Consider the following 18,027-nt stretch of genomic DNA (forward strand, 5'->3'; position numbering starts at 1 on the left):
TTGGGCGTTTCCTGTGGGATGCAGTAATGAGGGTGAAAGGTGGGATGCAGTAATGAGTTTTTTTTTTTTTTTTTTTTCTTTTTTTTCAAACGTTTTTTTTGGGGTAGTATTTGATTAATTTAGTTTGCAAACAATGATGTATCTCCTGTAGTTTGTCAAATACAGTGTACCTGCTGCGAGAGATGGAGGGGATGAGAGGCAAGAACATCAATCTCATCTTCATGTGTGACATTGCATGCAAGATGCAGCCATATGTGCAAGTAATTAACATTTTTTATTCAATATTTAATTGACTTTAACATTTGAATAGCAGTTTTCTCCAAAAAGTGTTTTCACATGAACATTTTGTCCATAACTTTTTAGAGAAACTTTTCTGAATTGAAGCATGAGACCAAATTGGTTGTGCCAGTTATACATGACTTGCCATGTCAGGTACTTGAACAGGATCATTAATATTGTCAGTAGGTATTTATTCATATTTTATAAGGTTTAACCAAATAACCCTTATTTTAATTTCTAGATGAAATTCAACACCCAATATGTGGAAGGTGCTGGACTGGCAGATAGGGAGCAGATGGAGAGGCTGTGGTCCTATTTGAGGTGCTTTGGGAAGGTCACCAAAGAGATGACGCCGTCCCATCGTATTGACCTCCTCCTGCACTTCTCCACCATGGGAAAAAGATACACCAGAGGCAATGTTGGTTGGTACACTTGGAATTGTTCTTATTAATTGACTTTATGCTGGTTGACTCTAGGTGATGTTCCTAACATTTCCTGTTTTTTTTTGTAATAGTGGACTCTCTGCCACAGAGGTTTTCCCGAGCAACAAAAGTTGCAACAGGGGCAGAAAGTGAAATGGCAGAAATTGCACAGTCTCTTCCAGGTAAATCATTGTATCAATAATCTAAGCATAGAATTTCAGTATTGATTAGAAATGTCACATCTGTCACTGTTGTTATGTTTTAGGAACAACACTGGACACCATTAGGGATTGGGGCAGGAATGTCAGTGTCACCCTTGAGAGGCAAAAACCTGCTCTGTGCTGGGAGGAGCAATATGTTGCAATGCTCAAGCAACATACAATTTCAATCTATGTAATTCATTTCAAATGACTAAACAAAGTTATTTTTCAGCATGCGATGCCCTCTCTAATCTATTTTTTTATTTTATTTCAGGGCACAGCAGGAAAGTGAAGATGGAACAGCTGTTTTTTCAACTTGTGCAGATCGAGAACTACTTCCTCCGTTTTTAACAGTGCAATTTTTAGATCAATGAATATAATTGATCTCCCTGGTCAAAGTATTTAGAACCTTTCTGATTACAGAAAACTCAAGATGATGGAGAGGAAGAACAGCATCCTCCATTGATGGTCCCCCACCAGCAGTCGCTTCCAGACTGCACTCCACAGACTGCAGAGTAACAGATTGATGGTCCCCCACCAGCAGTCGCTTCCAGACTGCACTCCAGACTGCAGAGAAACAGATTGAGGACCAATCTGGAGGAAACCTTCAGTCTGCAGCTAGAACAGAGGTTCCTCTGTGGCCTGATGACAAAATATGCAGGATATATACACTGCTCAAAAAAATAAAGGGAACACTTAAACAACAGAATGTAACTACAAGTCAATCACACTTCTGTGAAATCGAACTGTCCACTTAGGAAGCAACACTGAATGACAATAAATTTCACATGCAGTTGTGCAAATGGAATAGACAACAGGTGGAAATTATAAGCAATTAGCAAGACACCCCCAATAAAGGAGTGGTTCTGCAGGTGGTGACCACAGACCACTTCTCAGTTCCTATGCTTCTTGTCTGATGTTTTGGTCACTTGAATGCTGGCGGTGCTTTCACTCTAGTGGTAGCATGAGACGGAATCTACAACCCACACAAGTGGCTCAGGTAGTGCAGCTCATCCAGGATGGTACATCAATGCGAGCTGTGGCAAGAAGGTTTGCTGTGTCTGTCAGCGTAGTGTCCAGAGCATGGAGACGCTACCAGGAGACAGGCCAGTACATCAGGAGACGTGGAGGAGGCCGTAGGAGGGCAACAACCCAGCAGCAGGACCGCTACCTCCGCCTTTGTCCAATGAGGAGCAGGAGGAGCACTGCCAGAGCCTTGCAAAATGACCTCCAGCAGGCCACAAATGTGCATGTGTCTGCTCAAACGGTCAGAAACAGACACCATGAGGGTGGTATGAGGGCCCGACGTCCACAGGTGGAGGTTGTGCTTACAGCCCAACACCGTGCAGGACGTTTGGCATTTACCAGAGAACACCAAGATTGGCAAATTCGCCACTGGCGCCCTGTGCTCTTCACAGATGAAAGCAGGTTCACACTCAGCACATGTGACAGACGTGACAGAGTCTGGAGACGCTGTGGAGAACGTTCTGCTGCCTGCAACATCCTCCAGCATGACCGGTTTGGTGGTGGGTCAGTCATGGTGTGGGGTGGCATTTCTTTGGGGGGCCGCACAGCCCTCCATGTGCTCGCCAGAGGTAGCCTGACTGCCAGTAGGTACCGAGATGAGATCCTCAGACCCCTTGTGAGACCATATGCTGGTGCGGTTGGCCCTGGGTTCCTCCTAATGCAAGACAATGCTAGACCTCATGTGGCTGGAGTGTGTCAGCAGTTCCTGCAAGAGGAAGGCATTGATGCTATGGACTGGCCCGCCCGTTCCCCAGACCTGAATCCAATTGAGCACATCTGGGACATCATATCTCGCTCCATCCACCAACACCACGTTGCACCACAGACTGTCCAGGAGTTGGCGGATGCTTTAGTCCAGGTCTGGGAGGAGATCCCTCAGGAGACCATCTGCCACCTCATCAGGAGCATGCCCAGGCATTGTAGGGAGGTCATATAGGCATGTGGAGGCCACACACACTACTAAGCCTCATTTTGACTTGTTTTAAGGACATTACATCAAAGTTGGATCAGCCTGTAGTGTGGTTTTCCACTTTAATTTTGAGTGTGACTCCAAATCCAGACCTCCATGGGTTGATACATTTGATTTCCATTGATCATTTTTGTGTGATTTTGTTGTCAGCACATTCAACTATGTAAAGAAAAAAGTATTTAATAAGAATATTTCATTCATTCAGATCTAGGATGTGTTATTTTAGTGTTCCCTTTATTTTTGTTGAGCAGTGTATATTCAACAATAGGAACAAGTCAATACATATCTGTTGATGACATTTCTGGGTGGGCAAACACAATTATTTATTATTTTTTAGCTCTTTCTGAACTTGGTTTCTGTTGCTAATGATCTATTGTTGGATGGTATGAGTAATTGTTTTGCAGATTATCGTTTTTTTATGTTTATTTGTTTAGATTGGATTACATTTAACAATTTTTAAAAAATCTGTTACCAATAAATGGTCAAGGTATTGCCAACCGCCTGTCCAAAAGGCTTGCCACGGTCGGTAGTAGCATTAAATCAAATGTGAAGGACTACAACCTGAGGATACAAGGTTTGTCCTTACAGCTCCCACAGGCCCTGAAGCTGCATGTTTTGGATGTTAGGCCGATAATTTGTCTTCATCACCCTTTTTTGACGTTGCTTGCTTACTTACTGTATATTTCTCAGACTTCCTGTCTGTCCGTCATACCCATGCAAATTCATCAGGAAAGAGTAGGCCCACGGGAGGCTCCGGGCTTTAGCCTAGGCCTAGATGGTGCCACATTTAGCCCCTCCGAAACGCCCTAATTCATCAGGAGAGAGTAGGCCCATGGGAGGCTCCGGGCTTTAGCCTAGGCCTAGATGGTGCCACATTTAGCCCCTCCAAAACGCCCTAATTCATCAGGAGAGAGTAGGCCCACGGGAGGCTCCGGGCTTTAGCCTAGGCCTAGATGGTGCCACATTTAGCCCCTCCGAAACGCCCTAATTCATCAGGAGAGAGTAGGCCCACGGGAGGCTCCGGGCTTTAGCCTAGGCCTAGATGGTGCCACATTTAGCCCCTCCGAAACGCCCTAATTCATCAGGAGAGAGTAGGCCCACGGGAGGCTCCGGGCTTTAGCCTAGGCCTAGATGGTGCCACATTTAGCCCCTCCGAAACGCCCTAATTCATCTAACGCACCCCTCACGCAGGTCCGCTGATGTCGGAATCATTATTTCAATTTGCCTACAGATTCGATCGTATTTGCATTTCAAAATGCAATATTCTCATCCATTTTGATGATTGTTTCTCATTAAGAGACATTCACTAAGAGGCTACAAGTTGTTCAGACCAATGTGCTGCTCTACAATTTTGACACCGTGCCATGTGACATCTATAGTCTACTGTAAAATCATATGCTGCTTTAGGCTAAATACTGTAGTTTGTGTGTTTCAACAGGACAAATGGAAAGAATACCTACTGTATTCAAAATTGTGGTGTAGCGTACCTACAATGTTACCCTACCTTAATAATGCAAAAATGACGTTTTAGTTCATTCATGAGAGAGAATGCAGGAGACTATTAAAGCAGGCAGCGGACCATTTTTAGGTGCTGTAAGGTAAAGCTGCAATCAATAGGAGGTGACCAGTGCATGGTGCTGAACATATAGCTAACTTGCTATGCAAGTGTTGCACAGCAACAGATGGAGAAAACCTACACCAGTCAAGTAATTATTTTCAACAATAATCTTCATTTTAATGTGACTTTACAAATAACATGAGGGCTTAATTGGAGTCTATTTCTCCCGCGCCTAGGCCTATATAAAATAACTTAACTGGCTCAAGTAGACTATGAGGCTTAACAGCATATTTAAAATAATATATATATATATAATTTTGATGCTCAGAAAACTTGAGGTGCAAAATAAAACCACAGTCAGTTGAGGAACCCTGTCCTAAATCATCAAATGAGAAACATGCAGTTTAAAGTCATTTGCCAATCGATTGGCAAAGGAAGATGCTACGTCCATGGCAATAGATCAACACATGATTCGAATCTGGGTTTTGCATCCCTAAATATATTGTGACATTTTCATTGTTTTCACAGCCCTTCAAGTAATGATTTTTTTTAAAAATATGAACAATATTCTGAATAGGATGTATACATACACGCAACCAAGTGAATGCAGCATTACTGCAAAAAAAAGGAGGCAAGTGAAAAGGGGAGAAAGTAGAGAACCTGTCTGTCTGCCCTATATTAACCACCAAAATAACAAAATACAAACAGGAAGATTTGTTCTATTTGAAATGTTCCTAAAGTTGGGAGATGTCCAATGTCACCAGGGTGTTTGGGGTTATCTGTAACACAAATGTACTGCCATGCAGTTAAATACTATCACACGCATAACACAAACAAAACTATTCATTTGACTTTCATTCATCTTTCTGTCTCACAAAAACAGCAGGTAGATAAGATGGATGCATTTAATTTCAATATACTGGACACTTAATTTCAACATATTTTTGTGACTAAATTCCCACCATTGAAAACAAAGCAAACAACCACATTCTTACGACTCACATCTGACACCAGCATGGCGTGGGCAAGAGTTTCTGTTATGGGTCGCACTGACACAGCAACTGCAGGACCTGGGGACCCGGGGGGTCCAGGCAAGACAGGCAGACCCTACCCCACAAAAAAACACAAGAGAATACATCTTGATTTTTGTACACTTCATTTTGGCCCATTCTACCCCTCACCTTCCCATGCATGCAAATTATCCCCAGTTTGTTGTTGTAATGCAGTTTGTGTTCCCAGTCAACTTGCTTGGTAAAATAAATATAAACTGCTGAAAGATGTCGTAAAGGACAACATAGCTAAACCAGAAAGGATGATGAGGAAATATATATCCTTGCAGTGAAGAGAAGTGGAACCACCAGAAATGTCTCCAAGACAGGATACCCAGAATAAACCACAAAGGTCTGAAACAAATAAGGTGAAATTGCTAATTATACATCATCACAGTTATATGGCCCATAGCCTTTCCCCTGAATTCACAAACAGGTAGGCGATATTACTTTGTAGCTCAGCCCCTTTAATGTAGCTGAAATATGATTGGTCTCAACTGAACATTTTGGTTTCAACAACCCTGTTTTTGTTGTTGCATTTAGGGTCTTCGCTAGTTGCAATGTGGTTGCAGAAGCATATTTTGGGAGACTTTTGAAAATGCCCATGAAATGATTGGGGAGAATGTAGACCCACCGGCTGATCAGGTGAGGATGCAACATGGGGTCTGGGGGGCCCCAGAGGTCCGCTGAGGCCAAACCGTTCCTCACCATGTTTGAGGGGCACTGGAGGTCCACTGGTTCCCGGCTAGCCCTCGCCACTTCTAGGAGGGGCTGGAGGTTGACTGGGGCCCGGCTGGCCCTCGCCATGGCCAGCGAAGAGCCCGGATCTCAATCCCATTGAGCACGTCTGGGGCCTGTTGAATAGGAGGGTGAGGGCTAGGGACATTCCCCCCCAGAAATGTCTGGGAACTTGCAGGTGCCTTGGTGGAAGAGTGGGGTAACATCTCACAGCAAGAACTGGCAAATTTGGTGCAGTTCATGGGAAGGAGATGCACTGCAGTACTTAATGCAGCTGGTGGGCACACCAGATACTGACTGTTGCTTTTGATTTTGACTTTATTTACACATGTTAAGTTTGCTGAAAATAAACGCAGTTGACAGTGAGAGGACGTTTCTTTTTTTGCTGAGTTTATATATTGGTGATAGGATCATTGTATGAGTGTTATCGCTGAATATTGTGCGATATTATTGTGGAGTGCTCCAATGGTGATTATGGTGACTAATAACGGTGCTAAAAGACATTGGTGCTTCAAAAAATAAATTTGCTGTCTATTTTAAATCACAGGCGGATACAACTAATTGCATTAGGCTGCATCAAGGGATTTGTGCTTCATTGGCCAGTCAATTCAGGTGTGATAATGCCAGGCTGGATAAAAATGCTTTCTTACTGTTCACTCGAAACAAATGAGGAAAAATGGCATCACTTTGTACTTCCATAATAACTACTATGTTATTACAGTCTAGCGGTATTGGTTATTAGATAACAGCATAACTCCAACATGTTTCAGAACAATGTTGATACTGCATTTATTACTGTGTACTAGCGATATAGGTTTGAGGGCAGCTTGATGTCGTGTTACTAGATACACTGTCATTACTACTTAAACTAGGCATCCATCTCACAACTGCTTAATGATTAGGGATGGATAAGTGATTTGTAGTGAACCGCATAGCTGTAAGTAATAGATTTCTGAATACATTTCACTTATGATTCAAACCATGGACCGCATTTCTGTAAATCAATCATTAATGTGCAAAATCCTTCTTCAACCATGAATGGTTATTGTCAGTAGAATCCATATTCCTCCTACCCCTGGGCGAGATCAGGCAACATCACAAAGTTCACTTCCACTGCTATGCTGATGACACCCAGCTCTACCCTTCCCTCATCAGCTGCCTTCAGGACATCCAGAGCTGGATGAGCATGAACATCCTCAAACGCAACAAGACAGAGGTCATGCTCATCAGCTCTAAATCCACTCTCTACAAGCATCACCACAGATGGTTTCCCTGTCCCTCTGTAAACACAAGTCAAAAGTATTGGTGTCTCCCTGGATAGTTCCCTCTCTTTCGAACCCACATAAAAACCAGCAACCGGACAGCATTCTTCCACCTCCGCAAAATCTCCAGGCTCCACCCCTCACTGTCACACTCCAGCACCGAAAACCCTATCCATGCCTTGGTTACTTCCTGACTAGACTACTGTAACACTCTACGTCACCAGATGCCCACCAATCTCATCAATAGATTCCAGCTGGTTCTGAACTCTGCTGCCAGAATCCACACTAGCACCAGATCAACTGAACACATCAAACCAATACTGGCTCCCTGTGCAATCTTGTATTAATTTTAAAATACTCCTCCTCACCAACAAAGTCCTCCACAACCTGGCACCCACCTACCTCTCTGATCTTCTCCCAGTGTATGCCCTCTCCCGCTCCTCCTCTGCTGGTATCATCTCGCCCCCATTCCACCTTTGCACCATGGGTGCCCAGGCCTTTAGCTACTATTCACAACCCTACCCCCTTAAACCAAACCCTTACCCTAAACCAACCCTACCCCCTTAAACCAAACCCTTACTCTAAACCAACCCTATCCCCTTAAACCAAACCCTTACCCTAAACCAACCCCCTTAAACCAAACCCTTACCCTAAACCAACGCTACCCCCTTAAACCAAACCCTTACCCTAAACCAACCCTACCCCCTTAAACCAATCCCGTACCCTAAAACCAACCCTACCCCCTTAAACCAAACCCGTACCCGAAACCAACCCTACCCCCTTAAACCAAACCATTACCCTAAAGCAACCCTACCACCTTAAACCAAACCAAACCCGTACCCTAAACCAACCCTACCCCACTAAACTAAACCCGTACCCTAAACCAACCCTACCCCACTAAACCAAACCCGTACCCTAAACCAACCCTACCCCCTTAAACCAAACCCGTACCCTAAACCAACCCTACCCTCTTAAACCAAACCCTTACCCTAAACCAACCCTACCCCACTAAACTAAACCCTTACCCTAAACCAACCCTACCCCCTTAAACCAAACCCACACCCTAAACCGGGGTTGTATCTTCTTCCCAACCCCCCCCATCTTCTTTTTATCTGTACTATTTTGTCTGGTCCTTTGATTTCATATTGCTTAGATTTTATATTGCTGTTGATTGATGCACTTTATGTACTGCACTTCATTTTATGTAGGCCTACATTTAATGTAAGATGTCCTTGAGTGTCCTGAAAGCATCCACCAAATTAAAATTAATTATTATTAGTAGTAGTAGTAGTAGTAGTAGTAGTAGTAGTAGTAGTAGTAGTAAATCGGGGGAAAAAACACCCCCCAAAAATATGTAATTGGCCAGTTAATATCATTATTTAAATAATAATCTTACTTTAAAGCCCGCTTTAAAAAATAATCCAAAAGGATCAGTCATTTGAATTGAGAAATATATCATATTTTCTGACTAAAAAAGGATTCCTGTGGAAAGACGCATCATTGAATGGAGAGGTGAAAGTGACTCTCAACATTTGACATCAGAATGCAGGACAATATTTTTTATGTTGGAATAAACATTCATCTGAGAATACATACATTTCCCCTTCAGCACCTCTGAACAAAACAAGTTATAGGCAGACACACTGCTCTTATAACCAGCAGCTTTGTGGCACCGGGTCTTGCAGGAGGTATTAGGAGGTATTGTTTTTCACTTTATATATTCACTTTGTATGTTGTCTACCTCACTTGCTATGGCAATGTTAACACATGTTTCCCATGCCAATAAAGCCCTTGAATTGAATTGAATTGAATTAAGTGAACGCCCATAGTTACCAATCCGGTTCTGTAATTTGAAAGGAAAGCATTGTCGTTAAATGTAACTCAACTAAAAACATTCAAGCATAACACTGTATAACTTCTGTCTTGATAAAATACTGTTTACAGTACCGTAATTAAACATGATTTTACACTGTTGCCTGATCCTGCCTAATCCGCAGTGTTTTAGTGGTGGGTTGTTTATTCTTTAATTCACAACATTCTAATAATACAGGGGGTTAGGGAAAGACAACTCTTGGCCTGGGGTCGTTCAGTGGTCTTGTGCTGTAGTGGAATGTCTCCCCATTATGGTTGCACCAATCCAAAGCTTTTAAATGCATGAGGTGAAATGAAAGTGTGAACACTTCTGGATGCTGGGTATCAGAACACAGCCTATTTCTTTCCCCGAAATCAATCCCTCTTTCCACTAACCCCTCAAAATACACCAACCCTGTAGTCACAGGTCCCTAATTCCACCTCCCTCTCACCCCTTCCCTCAATTTCATACCTTAACTACAGACAAGGGTAGTCCTGTAGCTGCAGCAGCCTCCGTCACCAGGGACGAGGCCCTCCTTTCATACACTGTTCATGATAAAACACAAGGGTGCCCCTGTTAGCCGTTATGTTTCTTACTACAAAATGAATATATTACATTTTAAATTATAACATGGGGGTATGTAAGTGTTTCCTTGTCTATGAACAAGAGACTTCAGGCCTTTTGGTCAAACTGAAAGGTAATTAGCCGTTGCCAGCAAGACCAAAAGCCCTTGGTTATTGTAGGAGTCAGTGTTTTCATTATACCGCACTCACATAGAGCCTACTGCAGGTTACAATATGAAGCAAATGAAAAGCACTTAAAGCAGCAATCAGCAGTAGAAACAATAAAGCATCTTCCGTCTTCATGGGACTGGGCTGGAGAAATGTTACCACTCAAATTCATAGCCAGAGCTATAGATGCAAGGACTGACCTTCCTTGATATAGCTTGAGGCTAGTGGTTACATTTACTTTGTTAAAAAACATTGGAGTAAAACTAGCTTTTATTTGGGGTTCTGGTGGGGTATGACAAACTAAGCTCATAGGGCATTTATAAGTAATATTTTCAAGAATCAATGGGTACATATAATTTTAAATCCAAAGATGTATCAACTGCTGATTTCCCCTTTAAGAGCCAAGACAAGTAGCTAGCTAATCTGACTAATTATTTCACTTGTTTATTCTTGAGACAAACATTGAAGGGAATTGTTGAACATACCTTACGTTTACCTTTAACTAGGCAAGTCAGTTAAGAACAAATGGTTATTTACAATGACGGCCTATGAACAGTGGGTTAACTGCCTTGCTCAGGCCACGGAACCTTGGTTGATGGGAGACGCCATCATTGAGTGGGAACAAAGAAATTACAGGTAGCTAGGTGATAGCTAGCTAACATTATTTTGGTGGTACTAGTGTTAAGGGTTACGTCAATCGAATCTGGTATCAGGATAAATATGAAAATTAGTCACCGATTGTATACTATGTACTTTTTATTAGCTAAGCAATAAGTGGTAAATGCAATTTTCGTATATACAGGCTCGCTGTCACACCTCGCAGCGAAAATAGAACTGACTTGTTCCTGAAGGTTATATTAGAGACTGGGCGTGGTTTAAACTCACTCAGCCCATCGATCGTTGGCGCCCGAGCTGGTCCCAGCCGCTTCAGCAGTCAGTAGTTGTAGAATATCTATGCGCCCATGCTCAATACAGTTCACACACCTGGCTCCTGTTATAACATAAGACCGTTTGTTCTCGCAACACTACGTTCTGAATGTGCCCCCACAACTCACTGCACAGTTCTTATTGTATTTTTCCATCATGAGAAAGGCCCATGGCCCTGAAACTATTGACAATGTCTCAAGTCAGCTGTGTTGCATAACACATACAGCCACAAGCCAACAGCAGAGAACATGCAATCACATAGTAACGGGCTATAGTGCATAACACAGAATCCTCACACTAGCCATCTCGGAGACTATGAAAATCAGGGTCTAAACAGCGCCAAATTAAGGCATGCTTTTATAACTACTTGCCAATGCCGTAATGAAGTTGTAGAATAACTTTCCTTTACACGGTACACTCCCGAACAAAAACCTCAAGGACAATTACCCACGAAACCCAAGACTGACAACTCCCGGGAAAGATTTTGGGGGTTGAGTATCACAGTACAATGTGGTTCTGTATCACTATTCAAAAAGTAACACGTACCCCACGTGGAGTAACATGTCTGGTGAGTATGCAGGCCATGGAACGTCAATTTATGGGAATTATGCGTAGATCCTTGCGACTGTGCATTGTTGAAACGAGGCTATGGCTGCAGATGAGTGCCAGGACAATGGGCCTCACCACATTTAAATTGCCTGCCTGTCAACCACCACGTGACTGTTCAAAATTAACATAAGCAAATCCATGCCCTGTGGTCTGCCAAATTATTTAATGGTAGTGGCTTATGGTAGAGAAATTAACATTACATTCTCTGGGACCAACACTTCACATATATACACACAGCATTATTGTTATGGACAACAGCAAGTGAAACCAATGCTTTGAGTAATTCTTTATTGACCAAGCTATAGTTCACACTACATTTGCAGTTTAATTAAGTAAATTTGGACAGCACAATAAAATAGTGAACATTGCAGGTCAGTGGTAATTGTCCTTGCACTTTCATGACCAAACCCTGTGGGAAGAGGAAGACAAGTTAACCAAATGAAGTTACAGTCAACCATTAGGATGTCAAAGGGGCAAGATCAGTATTCTTTTAGTCATCAAGAGCTCAGGGAGAGAGTTCAAGAATTGAATCATCATTTGCTCACCCCCACATATAAAAACATGGACCAGGTCACTGAAACAATGGCAGTGAGACTTAAACAAACCACTTCCTCTGTATACATGAAACATACCTGCTCAGTTGAGGCATCAAGGACATTAATTACAAACGCAACTGGTCTGACAGCCTCCAGGAACCTAAGTGGGAAGGAAAAAGTTAGTGCAGCACATAGCATGAACTGATGAGTCAATGAGCTTCACTTTAGCCTCAGAAATAAATGGAACGGTAGGAGTATAATCAGTGTACTCATATGGCAGAATCTTTTCATCACAGGCTGCTGATATGTAAAGTCAATGTAGCCCAAGCGCTTACCTTGGCCTGTGGCTCATTTTGCGATGTAACCCTAAAACAGCAAGATCAGCCAATTTTCCATGTCTGAAATATAAAAATGGTGTCAAGAGCAGAGGGAAGCCATCTTCAAAGTCCTATATACACTGAACAAAAATATAAATGCAACATGTAAACTGTTGGTCCCATGAGCTGAACTTTCCCATGCACACAAAATGCTACTGAAAATGTGAACAATGCATTTCCATCCCTGTTAGTGAGCATTTTCTTTGCCAAGATACTCTTTACCTTCACAGGTGGCATATCACATAAGGTGAAAGCACCAATTTGTAAGTCGCTCTGGATAAGAGCGTCTGCTAAATGACTTAAATGTAAATATCAAACAGCATGACCATTATACACATTGTGCTGGGGACAATAACAGGAAACTAAACTGTGCTTTTTCCACAAAGCCAGGCATTCAATGAGTACAATTGGCATGCTGACTATATGACCGCCCACAAGAGCTGTTGCCAGGTAAAAAAAAAGTGTGCATTTTGAGACACGCCACCCAGACAGCCGATTAAACTGGGGGATTTCTATCAATTAAAGCCCTTTCGGGGGGAGGGCACCACCGCCGAGCCGTGTGAAATCCATAGATATGGGCATAATGGGTTTATTTCAATTGACTTGAAATATGAACTCAGTAAAACCATTGAAATTGTTACATGTTGAATTTATATTTCCGTGTAAAGCCGATACATCAGATAGGAGCGAAAGACAATGCTGAGTGTTCTTCATGGTTAATCTGCTGAACTATGCTGTCATCATTGTATCGGCAATGGTCAAGTGTTCCAGCTGCAGTAAACAACTTACAGGCAACTGTATTGATGAGTCCGACTAGAGGTTCCAACCATCCGACAACAACTTGAGGCACAACTGAGGAACAAATAAAGCTAGTTAATTTCAGCTGTACGTAGGAGGGGTAGGGTCCTTTTAAAATTATACTGCAGACCGTTTCAGTTATCTAAATTCTTTCACATAGTCTCAGAGAGATTCCCAATGATACTTTAAACATCATCAACGGCATAGTCAACAATGCATATGGTCCAAAACTAAGGATTCCATGCAAAGCACTTACCCACGCTCCTGGATGGCCTGGTTTCCTTAACAAGGTCAGCTTAAAGGTGGTTTTAACCTACGGAAACGGTCGCTCTGTCAATTTTTTCCAGTCAAAACACATATAACGCTGCCAAATGGATATCCATCAGTTTGAAAATGCATCAGAAATGAATTCTGTCCACTACTCTTATTCAAATATTCATCACGTAGGTTTGATATTAAGTACAACGAGTTAGATGTGAAGCCATGCCATACCTGATTGTACACCATTGTCATCCAGGATCGAGCAGATTGATCCTCATAATCTGAAAGGTTAGAAGAATGATAAAATAATGGGCAACGGTTTAAGTGAAACGAACCGTTAAAAGCGCAAATCCATGTCTGGTCAGTAAAGTTGGCGTTTCTTCATTCATTTCAGATGTCCCTACCAACATGTTTCTCATCATATCAGACATACCAGCAACTCTTATTCAAACGAATGTGGGCTTGATATAAAAATCAATGTTTGATGGGAATGCATGACATACCTGATCGTAAACCATTTTCGCTGAGTCATTCATCAGGATCAAGTAACGTTGGTTTGTACTTCATAATCTGAAAGGTTAGAAGAATATGATAAAAATAATGGGCAACGGTTTAAGTGAAACGAACAGTTAAAAGCGCAAATCCATGTCTGGTCAGTAAAGTTGGCGTTTCTTCATTTATTTCAGATGTCCCTACCAACATGTTTCTCATCATATCAGACATACCAGCAACTCTTATTCAAACGAATGTGGGCTTGATATAAAAATCAATGTTTGATGGGAATGCGTGACATACCTGATCGTAAACCATTTTCGCTGAGTCATTCATCAGGATCAAGTAACGTTGGTTTGTACTTCATAATCTGAAAGGTTAGAAGAATATGATAAGATACCTGGCAAAGTTAAGTGGAATGAATAGTTAGAAGCGCAAATCCATGTCTGGTCAGTAAAGTCGGCGTTTCATCAAAAGTTCCTAACATGAATTTTGTCATAAACTAAAAGACACAAGTGTTCGAATTAACACTGGCTATGTAAATGTCTAATGAATCCAAAAACATGTAACTTTAGTCTCGTTAGTATATTTGAGCTGGTGCTAACAATTAGCACGTGGCGGTTCAGGCCAAACTGAACCAGTGTGTTAGACCTCCAATGCCCAGGAAATTCAAAATAAACTGCTATTTACGCGTTGTGTCCCTCTGTTGTAGTATTATATTGTTGCAATAAAAAGAATGTCAAAATATGTTCGTAGATAAATATGCAGTTGAGTTGAGCAACTAGCTTCATTTACTCGAGTATGCACTTCCCCCCAAAAAAAATATTCTAAAATGAATTTACAAGCGACCGAAAATACGTATTCGGCAATCAACAGCTCAATACATTCGCAGCGAGAAGTACATACCGGATGTAAATGAAAATAATTACTCAACGGAACTCTGTTCAATGAAAGAATTTTTATATTAATATTAGCAGAGCTGGCGGTGAATGGAACGTTACTGGTTCAAGGCCACACATGAAAATACACCACCATGCAATACAAATAGCTACGTAAGACACACAAAATACACATTTTGAGTAGTACGCATTAGAGTCCAGTTCTTTTAACGTTACATTATCTTCCAAAGCAAATAAAATGTAATAGTTACCATTTTGTGGCCCGCACAGTATGACCTGTACACCATACATTGTTGAGTTAAGCGCGGAAGAGGATTTTATGAAGGGGTGACGTTGGTATTTATACTATCACCCTGCTGCCTTGTGGGAAAAATCGGTATCACATTACATGATGTCATACATAGCCATAACGTCAAAGACAGTACAGTACGTGATAACACGTTTTGCCGAAGCCGCACACTCACTTGTGCGCCAGTTTCGTTCAATATTGGTTTTGTTCTAAAAGAAAACATTATGGTTTTACTTTTAATAGTTCTACCTTGTAAATGTACGATAAGAAAGCAGTGAATGTGTTTAGCTAGCTAGCCAACTATAGTAGCTAACCAAATAGAAAACTGGATTATTGAATGGCTCCCACTGGCTGAGACATGGAGGGCATAGTTTAGCCTTTTCTTTCCATACTGGTAAAACAGCTAGCCTGATCAAGCAAGATAGCCATAGTCTGACTAAGCAAGACAGTAGACACTATACTAAAGTTTACCAGGCCAGCTCTGATAAACAATATGGGCTTGCATTTCTGGTTCCCAAACTCCAATATAATGAGTGTGTAGTCTATTTGAATTTCCATTTCAAGTCTATCTGTATTTATGAACTCGGACATAGAAAAACTATTAACTGTGTAATAAAATTATTCTACTTTGTTTTTCCCTCGTGTGTGTGTGTCTGAGGGGGGGCTTGCAAGCTAAAGAACACCATCCCAACCATGAAGCATGGGGGTGGCAGCATCATGTTGTGGGGGTGCTTTGCTGCAGGAGGGACTGGTGCACTTCACAAAATAGATGGCATCATGAGGCAGGAAAATTATGTGGATATATTGAAGCAACATCTCAAGACATCAGTCAGGAAGTTAAAGCTTGGTTGCAAATGGGTCTTCCAAATGGACACTGACCCCAAGCATACTTCCAAAGTTGTGGTAAAATGGCTTAAGGACAACAAAGTCAAGGTATTGGAGTGGCCATCACAAAGCCCTGACCTCAATCCTATAGAAAATGTGTGCGCAGAACTGAAAAATCATGTGCGAGCAAGGAGGCCTACAAACCTGACTCAGTTACACCAGCTCTGTCAGGAGGAATGGGCCCAAATTCACCCACTTATTGTGGGAAGCTTGTGGAAGGCTACCCAAAATGTTTGACCCAAGTTAAACAATTTAAAGGCAATGCTGCCAAATACTAATTGAGTGTATGTAAACTTCTGACCCACTGGGAATGTGATGAAATAAATAAAAGCTGAAATAAATAATTCTCTACTAATATTCTGACATTTCACATTCTTCAAAAAAAGTGGTGATCGTAACTGACCTAAGACATGGACTTTTGACTAGGATTAAATGTCAGGAATTGTGAAAAACTGATTTTAAATCTATTTGGCTAAAGTGTATGTAAACTTCCGACTTTAACTGTATTTGCATACACTAGAGCTGTCACAATGAACTGATATTGCTCACCTTAACCCAATTTCATTTTTTGATACATTTTAGAGAGGAAGATGAAGACAGAACCGTCAGAGACTGAAGACGGGAATGACTCCCTGTTCAATGGAACAGATGCATCACAGCTCAGCATAAGAGGTGCCTCCCCTCCCTCCACTGATGTTTTAAAGTCAAGTGAGGAGGATGAAGATGCACTTTCCTCTGCGACAAAAGCCATAGAGACCAGAGCTTCAAAAAAGAGGAACAAAAAACATCTCTGGCCCTAAAGCAGCACAGAAACGGGGCAAAAGAAGGCCATGCCTCTCTCCATCCTCTCCCCCCTGGACACCCAGCCCTGCCAAATCCAGAAAAAAACGCTAATCTAGCCACATCTCTTAACAGTGGGTCAGCGAGGAGGAGTGAGGATGAACCAGACCAAGAGCCTAAACTGTTCCCCCTCAAACCTGCCAGGACTCCAGGACACCAGCTAAACACTTCAAAGTACTACACCCCACTTGAGTTCTTCCAGCTGTTCTTCAGTAATGATGTTGTTGATACTCTCTGCTCAAATACAAACAAGAATGCCAAGAGAAGACAGGAACAGGGATTTAAAGAACCATGGAGATCTGTATCCATGGAGGAAATGTACAAATACCTCAGCATTGTAATCTATATGGGTCTGCTGAATGTGCACACTGTATCAGACTACTGGGTCCCGAACAGGTTGTATGGTAATCCTTTTTGCTGTACAGTCATGACCATGACAAGATTTTGGGCCAATCACCTATTCACTGCACTTGAGTGACCCAGCAGAGGGTGAGGAAAACGACAAGAAGAAGGGTACAATCGGCTCATGAGAATCAAACCTCTCAAAGACCAGATATTGGATGCATGCAGGGAAGTCTCCCAATTCCAGAACCTTTCCATTGACGAGCGCATGGTGCGCTCCAAGGCCCACCAATGCCTCAAACAATACATGAAATCCAAGCCCACGAAATGGTTACATGTGCGACTTCAATGTATTTGTGGGCAAGAACCCATCTGCTTCAGGAAAACGGGAGTGCTATGATGCTTTCATGATCCTGTTGAATGTCCCTTACTTGGGCACAGGGTACCACATTTACCTTTGATAACTATTTCACCGGCGCAACTCTCTTCAGTGACCTGTACAAGAAGAAACTGGGAGCATGTGAAAACCGTGTGGGCCTCTCTGGCATCCAAGAGAACAGCATGCCTCCCAGAGCAAAGAGAGGAACCATCCGCTGGCTTTGTGACGGGGAGCTGTTCTCCAAGTAGATGGACGTATGACCAGTCACCATGTTCTGACATTGCACTGAAAGGGGATATTCAAGAG

General features: G+C 42.1%; 1 long non-coding RNA gene and 5 other non-coding genes across 6 annotated transcripts; all 6 read right to left on the reverse strand.

The window, feature by feature from the left end:
- Positions 1–11,897: 11,897 nt before the first annotated feature.
- Positions 11,898–15,337, reverse strand: LOC115114302 (uncharacterized). Its single transcript, XR_003861219.2, has 9 exons — positions 15,238–15,337; positions 14,391–14,457; positions 14,099–14,165; positions 13,827–13,876; positions 13,591–13,647; positions 13,326–13,388; positions 12,495–12,557; positions 12,256–12,319; positions 11,898–12,032 (listed from the first exon to the last, which is right to left on the reverse strand). It is a non-coding gene; the product is annotated as an uncharacterized LOC115114302 (long non-coding RNA).
- LOC115114889 (small nucleolar RNA SNORD47) lies at positions 12,386–12,458 on the reverse strand. Its single transcript, XR_003861284.2, has one exon. It is a non-coding gene; the product is annotated as a small nucleolar RNA SNORD47 (small nucleolar RNA).
- Positions 13,205–13,288, reverse strand: LOC115114892 (small nucleolar RNA snR60/Z15/Z230/Z193/J17). Its single transcript, XR_003861288.1, has one exon. It is a non-coding gene; the product is annotated as a small nucleolar RNA snR60/Z15/Z230/Z193/J17 (small nucleolar RNA).
- LOC115114904 (small nucleolar RNA SNORD79) lies at positions 13,462–13,538 on the reverse strand. The gene has a single exon (XR_003861299.1). It is a non-coding gene; the product is annotated as a small nucleolar RNA SNORD79 (small nucleolar RNA).
- LOC115114891 (small nucleolar RNA SNORD74) lies at positions 13,948–14,027 on the reverse strand. Its single transcript, XR_003861286.1, has one exon. It is a non-coding gene; the product is annotated as a small nucleolar RNA SNORD74 (small nucleolar RNA).
- Positions 14,240–14,319, reverse strand: LOC115114890 (small nucleolar RNA SNORD74). The gene has a single exon (XR_003861285.1). It is a non-coding gene; the product is annotated as a small nucleolar RNA SNORD74 (small nucleolar RNA).
- Positions 15,338–18,027: the final 2,690 nt, after the last annotated feature.

The sequence above is a fragment of the Oncorhynchus nerka genome, linkage group LG9b (assembly GCF_034236695.1).
Source record: "Oncorhynchus nerka isolate Pitt River linkage group LG9b, Oner_Uvic_2.0, whole genome shotgun sequence".
In the NCBI taxonomy this organism is placed as follows: Eukaryota; Metazoa; Chordata; class Actinopteri; order Salmoniformes; family Salmonidae; genus Oncorhynchus; species Oncorhynchus nerka.